The sequence below is a fragment of the Balaenoptera musculus genome, chromosome 15 (genome assembly GCF_009873245.2).
Source record: "Balaenoptera musculus isolate JJ_BM4_2016_0621 chromosome 15, mBalMus1.pri.v3, whole genome shotgun sequence".
In the NCBI taxonomy this organism is placed as follows: domain Eukaryota; kingdom Metazoa; phylum Chordata; class Mammalia; order Artiodactyla; family Balaenopteridae; genus Balaenoptera; species Balaenoptera musculus.
The window spans coordinates 81,416,048-81,424,275 of NC_045799.1; the positions used below are offsets into that span (position 1 = coordinate 81,416,048).

An 8,228-nucleotide genomic window follows, 5' to 3' on the forward strand; every position below is an offset into this window, starting at 1 on the left:
TTTAATTTAATTTTTTTTATACAGGTATTTTTTTTATATTGCCACCACTCCCCCCCCCCACCGTTTTCCCCCCTTGGTGTCCGTACATTTGTTCTCTACATCTGTGTATCTATTTCTGCCTTGCAAACCGGTTCATCTGTACCATTTTTCTAGATTCCACATATATGCATTAATATACGATATTTGTTTTTCCCTTTCTGACTTACTTCACTCTGTATGACAGTCTCTAGGTCCATCCTCGTCTGTACAAATGACACAATTTCGTTCCTTTTTATGGCTGAGTAATGTTCCATTGTATATGTGTACCACATCTTCTTTATCCATTCTTCTGTCGATGGGCATTTAGGTTGTTGCCATGTCCTGGCTATTGTAAATAGTGCTGCAATGAACTTTGGGGTGCATGTGTCTTTTTGAATTATGGTTTTGTCTGGGTATATGCCCAGTAGTGGGATTGCTGGGTCATATGGTAATTCTATTTTTAGTTCTTTAAGGAACCTCCATACTGTTCTCCATAGTGGCTGTATCAATTTACATTCCCACAAACAGTGCAAGAGGATTCCCTTTTCTCCACACCCTCTCCAGCATTTGTTGTTTGTAGATTTTCTGATGATGCCCATTCTAACTGGTGTGAGGTGATACCTCATGGTAGTTTTGATTTGCATTCCTCTAATGATTAGTGATGTTGAGCAGCTCTTCTTGTGCCTCTTGGCCATCAATGGAACAGGATAGAAAGCCCAGAGATAAACCCACACACCTATGGTCAATTAATCTATGACAAAGGAGGCAAGGATATACAAAGGAGAAAAGACAGTCTCTTCAATAAGTGGTGCTGGGAAAACTGGACAGCTGCATGTAAAAGAATGAAATTAGAACACTCCCTAACACCATACACAAAAATAAACTCAAAATGGATTAAAGACATAAATGTAAGACTGGACACTATAAAACTCTTAGAGAAAAACATAGGAAGAACACTCTTTGACACAAATCACAGCAAGATCTTTTTTGACCCACCTCCTAGAGTAATGGAAATAAAAACAAAAATAAACAAATGGGACCTAATGAAACTTAAAAGTTTTTGCACAGCAAAGGAAACTATAAACAAGATGAAAAGACAACCCTCAGAATGGGAGAAAATATTTGCAAATGAATCACCAGAAAAAGGATTAATCTCCAAAATATATAAACAGCTCATGCAGCTCAATATTAAAAAAACAAACAACCCAATCAAAAAATGGGCAGAAGACCTAAATAGACATTTCTCCAAAGCTCTGTATTACTTCTGATTTACCCACATGGTTGCTTCTTTTTTCTCACCATTCCCTTTTGCTCCTCAGACCTTACTTCTTTCTGTTACTTTTGTCTGGAAATGTCTTTATTTTGCTAGTGGTCTTAAAAATAATTTATCTGGTACATAATTCTAGGTTGACTTATTTTTCTTAATAGTTTAGAGATAACACTGCACTGTCTTTTGGGTTCCAGTGAGGAGGTAGCTGGCTCATTCTGTAGATACTGATTTTTCATTTTGCCTGCTATTAACATCTCCTCTTTGTCATTGGTATTTTACAGTTAGACTAGAATGTTTATAGTTGTGGACTTCTTTTTATTTATTATGCTTGCTTGGTGAATTTATTGGGCTTCCTGAAAATTCATTGTCTTGTCAAATAGTGCTTATTTCCTATTTTCTCTAATCTCTCTTTCTGAAGTCGTATTATTAGACACAGCAGAATTTTTAAAAAAAATTTATTGGAGTATAGTTGATTTACAATGTTGTGTTAGTTTCAGGTGTACAGGAAGGTGAATCAGTTATACATATACATATATCCACTCTTCTTTAGATTCTTTTCCCATATAGGCCATTACAGAGTATTGAGTAGTGTTCCCTGTGCTATACAGTAGTTAGACACATCAGACTTTTTTACTCTTTTATGTTTGACTTTTTTTTCCTTCATATTTTCCCTCCCTGTGCATCCATGCTGCATTCTGACAGTGTCTTTGGACCTATCTTAAGCCAACCCACAAATTTTATCTCCAGCTGCATTTAATTTGCTGTTTAATGTACCCATTTACTCTTTTATTTCAATTTTTATATTTTACATTTGTAGAGTTTCTATTTGTGTTTTTTCCCCCCAAATCTGCCTGGCCAGTTTTACATTCTCTTGTTTCATCATACTTCCAATATCTTCTTTTATTTTTTTAAACCTATTGATTTATGAACGATGCCATCTAATACTAATATCAGCAGTCTTTGAAGACTTAACTTTGCAGTTGTTTCTGTAGTTCTTTTGCTCATGATCACTTGTTTTGTTGTGTTTGATGGTTTTTAAATTGATATTTCATCTTACTTGGAACTTAATCTGTGGGAATTCTTTGAGACCTAGATGTAAGCGCCTTCCTCCAGAGGGGATCTGTGTTTACATCTGCTGGGTGCAGGTATACTACCTATCGAGGGTCACTTTAAATGAAAATTTCAGCTTTGTATTTTTTAAGGCTCACAGGCATTGTGAATTCTGGCCTAAACCCTTGAGAGTGTGGGTGAAGGTTAGGGATGCTCTGAGGGAAGATATTTTTCATGCTTTTCTCTAAAGCTATGGCTGAAGAATCAATCTCCACTACCTCCCCCTTCATGGCAGTTCTTTTTCTTCTGGCTCACTGTCAGAGGGTCAGTGATTTAGGGGTCCTGGCTTTATGCAGAGGTCTCATCTGATCTCCATCCTGCTCTGGCCCAGGCTTTGTCTCTTGTCACCAGAGATTTGGAGGCTGGATAAAGCCCAGGCTTTACCTTTGGGCCCCTGGGGACTGGATGATTGATGCAAGGTATCTTCCAGGATACATTCATTTGCAACTTGCCTCTTATTCTTGCAATATTGTGATTGATAAGAAATATATATATTTGGTCATTTGGATGACCAAAACATATTTCTCATATATATGTGGTTTTCCTCCACAGTTCCTGACTCACAGCTCCCAAAACCCTTGGAAATTCCTGAGCCGTAAGAGCAATAGGAGCATTTTTTGTTATAATATTTGGTCTCTTATCCTCAGTTCTTGAAATTGTTTCAGAGCCATAAAGGTGAAATGGGCATCTTATTATTCATAACAAGCCCCTTTTCACCACAGCTGGGTTTATATTAATGAGGTGACTTTTAGAAAGCACCTCAGGATGGGGGCTGGTTGCCAGGGGAACGAATCATGACCTCACCCCCTGATTTCTGTGGCGACCAGAGGGGTTGGAGTTTGAATTAATCACCAATAACCAAAATTTACTCAATCATACCTATGTAATGAATGCTCCATAAAACCCCAAAAGGATGGGGTTTGTAGGGCTTCTGGGTTGGTGAACATGTGGAGGAGGATGGGAGAGTGCTCCAAGAGCGCATGGGAGATACCTGCCCTTTCCCCTACCTTGCCCTAGCATCTTCTCCATCTGGCCATTCCTGAGTTATATATCCTTCTGTAATAAACTGGTGATCTAGGAAGCAAAATGTTTCTCTGAGTTCTGTGAGCCGATCTAGCAAATTAATCAAACCTGAGGATGTTGGCGCCTCTGATCTATAGCTGATGGGTCAGGAGCCCAGATGACAACCTGAACTTGTGATTGGCATCTGAAGTGGTGGTATGGTGGGAGGAGTAGTCTTGCAGGACTGAGTCCTTACCCTGTGGAATCTGACCCTGTCTCGAAGTAGTGTCAGAATTGAGTTATTCTCAGCTGGTGTCTGAGCATTGCTTGGTGTGTGGGGAAAACCCTCACACCACACTCATTGGAATTGGGGTCAGAACCGTTTTTAACTTTACACCATGATTTTGAGAGGTTTATCCAGTGTTGATAGATGAACTGGAGTTCATTCATTTTAAATGCTGTTAAATATTTCAATGTGAATATTTACCATGATCCACTTATTCATTCTCCTATTGATGGACATTTACGTTATTCTCAGTCTTTGACTATTGTAAATAATGCTGTAATAAACATTTTTTTTCCATGTTTCTTTGGGTACGTGTGCAAGAGTTTCTCTAGTGTATATACCTAAAAGTGGAATTTCTGGGTCACAGAGTATGTGCACTTCGAAATTTTGGAAATTATATTTAATTGTTCTCCAAGCAGTACCAAGACACGCTCCCACCACTGTTCACTTTGCCTCCAACATTTAAATTTTTACCAGTCTGATGTGTGTGAAAATGACTGTTTTCATTGGCATGTCCTTGATTGCTAGAGAGAAGAGCATGTCTCATGTTTCGCCCATTTTGGTTTTCTCTTCTGTGAACTGCCTCTTTGTATTTATCTTGTGAATATTGGAAACCAAGGGTAATCATTAGTTAGATCCATTACACCTGTAACCTGCGCTCACTGATCAAGTTCACTTTAACTGTTGCTGCAGAAGGTTTGCATGTCTTCCAAGCTTCATGCAGCCTAAATAATAAAGATATTTGCCCAAGTTGTTTTTTTAGTAACTTGGAGTCAGCTGTGTCCAGTTCGAGCTTGAGCCAGATGAGACTAAGACTACTGACCCTCCAACTGGGCATGCGTGAGTGTCCACTCAGGGACCTTTAGATGCCAGAGGGCCCAAAACTCCACCATCAGAGCATGGTAATAACACCATCATTTTCTGAACATGTGTCCCATGAAGAAGCCACAGCTTAGTTGCACCTGTGCAGAAGGACAACTGCCTCACTTTTTCTTTTCTCCGATCACCTTATCACCTTTCCCCGTGCCCTCCATGCCTCAGCTTTATCCCATCAATATCCTGTGCCCCTCCCCTTCCGGGAGACAGATTTGAGATCCATTCTCCCCTCTCCTGGCTTGGCCGCCTCGTGAATATAGTTTTTCTCTGCTGCAAACGTCAGCGTCTCAGTGTTTGGCCTGTTGCCTGTCCAGCGAATGAACCAGGTTTGGTAACATAGTTTCCTATTTCTAAATTGGTTTGCCATTCATTAGATATTTGAAATTCGAATTCTTTGTCAATCACATATGTTACAAATGTCCTCTTTCTGCCAGTAGCTTGTTATTTCCCTTTACTTTTTGTTTGTTTGGTTTTGGTTTTTTTGTTTTTTTGCTGGCTGCTTGGAGTTTATTTTCTACTTGGCGCGAGGCACAGGTTAGGGGGTGCCGGGAAGGCTCTCATGTGGCTTGGATAGTAAAGAGTGGAGTTCTCTCAACTTCCTTTTTGGTGTTTTGCTGTTTTGATATTAAAAACCCAACTGCTTCTGTTGGCTGCAGCCTGCTCACTCTCAGGGAGGGGAAGGAGGGGGGGCTCTGACGAGCCTAGCGCCTCGGGAGGAAGCCCGGCAGCTGGTGGTGGCCACTCAGGACGGGGGCCTGGAGTTGGTTTGGCCAGGCTGGCCGCCAGGCTGCTGCTTCCCCACGGCTTTCCGAGCCAGGTCACAGGTGATCATGCCGGTGGAGGCCTGGGCTGGTTTGCTCTGGGGACCCCAACACTGTGGCCATGAATTGGAGAGTGGACTTCCCGAAAAAGAAGCTAGCCCACCAGCGTCCCGGGTCAGCTCTGGGGAGACCGGGGTGGCAGGAGATGCCTTCCCCAGGGTACTCGGCACTTCCGCAGGAGCTGTTACTGGAAGTGGAGCCCAGGCGGCGCCCGTAGTAGTCGTGGGTGGCCACGAGCGAGCCGCTGGAGGGGATGGCTGCCATGCTCTTGCTTGTGGGCTGGTGGAAACCTCGGCGGCGACCCCTCGCGGGCCTCGGCGCTCGATCACTGACGGCGGGGACCGGGGCGCTAGGCCACTGAGCCCATCTGCGCAGGAGACCGCGGCCGATGGCTCCACGACCCAGACACGCGGGACGCGCATGCGCGGACTCGCCCCCTTCTCCCTTTACTTTTGAACTATAGAAATTTAAATCTGATCTCAGATTCATCAAACTCTTTGTGTCTTTTTAAGAAATCCTGTCCTACTCTTAAGGTCATAAAGACAGCCTCCTGTATTTTGTGTTAAAAACTAAAAGTTTGCTTTTCATATTTGTTTTTCATCCAGTTAGAACTGGTTTTTGTGTAAGGTGTAAAGTTGGAATTTAACTTTTTCCAGATGGATAGCCACTTGTCCTTGCCATCCTTCCCCACTGAATTATAATGCCATCTCTCTAATATATAAAGTTTCCATTCCTAGGCTCTCTTCTCATTGCTCTATTTGTGCCAAAGCCACATTTTCTTAATTTCAATAACTTTTTAATTAGTATCAATATGTGAGACCTGGTATGTGAAACCCTCATCTAATTTTGGTTCTTCAAAATCTCATTTAGTCTCAGAATCTCATTGCATTTTAGAATCTGCTTGCTGATTTCCATGACAAAACCTGTTGGGATTTTTATTGGAATGGTATGCATTCATGGACTAATTTGAGGAGAATTCGCATATTTATGATATTAAGTCTCTATCCATGACCATGATGTAAAATTAAATAAATTTCAATAGTTATATAAATTTTTCAAGAAGGTCTTCCATATCTTTTGTTAGATTTATTCATTTTATTCCTATTAGCATATTGCTTGTTTTGTTAGATAATTGTACTTTAATTAATTCAGGTCTATTGTGGTATGATTTATATACAGTAGAATTTATCTTTTTTAGGTATTACAGTTCAACGAGCTTTTAAAAGGTATAAGGTTCTGTAGCCACCGTCACAATCAAGACACAGTATTCCACTACCCCGAGTTCCTTCATGTCCCTTTATAGTCAATCCTCTCCTCCCATTTCTAGCCTTTGGCAATCACTGCTCTGAATTCTGTCCCTATACTTTTGCTTTTTCCAGAACGTCATATAAATGGAATCATACAGTATGTAGCCTTAGTTTGGCTTCTTTCACTTAGCAAAATACTTTCGAGGTTTGTCCACATCATTATGTGTATTGGTAGTTGATTCCTTTTTACTGTTGAGTCGTTTTCATTGTATGGATGTACCATGACTTGTTGACCCACTCACCAGTTGATCAGTTGATGGACAATTTCTTCCCTCCGTTTTGGATGATTATGAACAAAGTTGCTATGAACACTGGCATACAGATTTGCATGAGAACATGTTTTCATTTCCTGGGGTAAATACCTAGCAGTGGGATTGTTGGGTCATATGGTAATATGTATTTACATTTATAAGAAATTATCAAAATGTTTTTCAAACTGGTTATGCCATTTTTCATCCCCATCAGCGAAGTGTGAGAGTTTTACTTCCTCTGCATCCTCACTTCTTGGTATTGTAGTGGTATCTCACTGTGGTTTTATTCTGCATTTTCCTAATGAATAATAATTTTGAACTTCGTTTCATGTGATTATTTGTCATCTGTGTCTCTTCTTTGATGAAATATCTGTTCAAATCTTTTTCCAATTTTTAAAACTTGGGATTTTTGTTACTGAGTATTGAGAAGTCTTTACATGTTGTGTTGCAAGTTCTTTATCAGATGTGTGTTTTACAAGTGTTTTCTCCAGTCAGTAGGTGATTTTTTTATTTTCTTAATAATATCTTTTGAAAAGCAGAAGTTGTTAATTTTGATAAAGTCCTGTTTGTCAATATTTTTCTTTTATGGATCATGGTTTTGGTGTTGAATCTAAGAAATCTTTGCCTAATTCAAGGTCACAAAGATTTTCTATTTTTCCCTCTAAAAGTTTAATAGTCTAAGTTTTTACATTGTCTATAATCTATCTTAAGTTTTAAAAATATATAATGGAAACTATGGGTCAAGGTTCATTTTTTATTTTTTTTGCACATGGATACCCAATTGTTTTAGCAGCACTTGTTAAAAAGATTATTTTTAACTTATTTAATTACCTTGGCTCCTTTGTGGAAAATCAACTGAACATACAGTCCCTTGGTATCTGTGAAGGGGATTGGTTCCAGGACCCTCTGTGAATACAAAAATCCCAGGATACTCAAGTCCCTTACATGAAATGGCATAGTATTTGCATATAAGCTACACAACCTTCTCATACAATTTAATTTTTAATTATTTATCTTTTATTGAAATATAACTGACATACAATATTAGTTTCAGTTGTACTGCATAATGGTTTGACATTTGCATACGTTATGAAATGATCACCATATGTCTAGTAACCATTTATCTCCATGCAAAATTATTACAATATTATTGACATATTCCTTATGCTGTATATTACATGCCCATGACTTATTTATTTTATAAGTGGAGGTTTGTACCTCTTAATCCCCTTCACCTATTTTGCCCCCACTTCCAACCTTCTCTTCTCTGGTAACCACCAATTTTTT

General features: G+C 39.5%; 1 pseudogene; it reads right to left on the bottom strand.

The window, feature by feature from the left end:
- Nucleotides 1-5,201: 5,201 nt before the first annotated feature.
- LOC118881255 lies at nt 5,202-5,765 on the bottom strand (annotated as a pseudogene).
- Between the last annotated feature and the right edge of the window lie 2,463 nt (nt 5,766-8,228).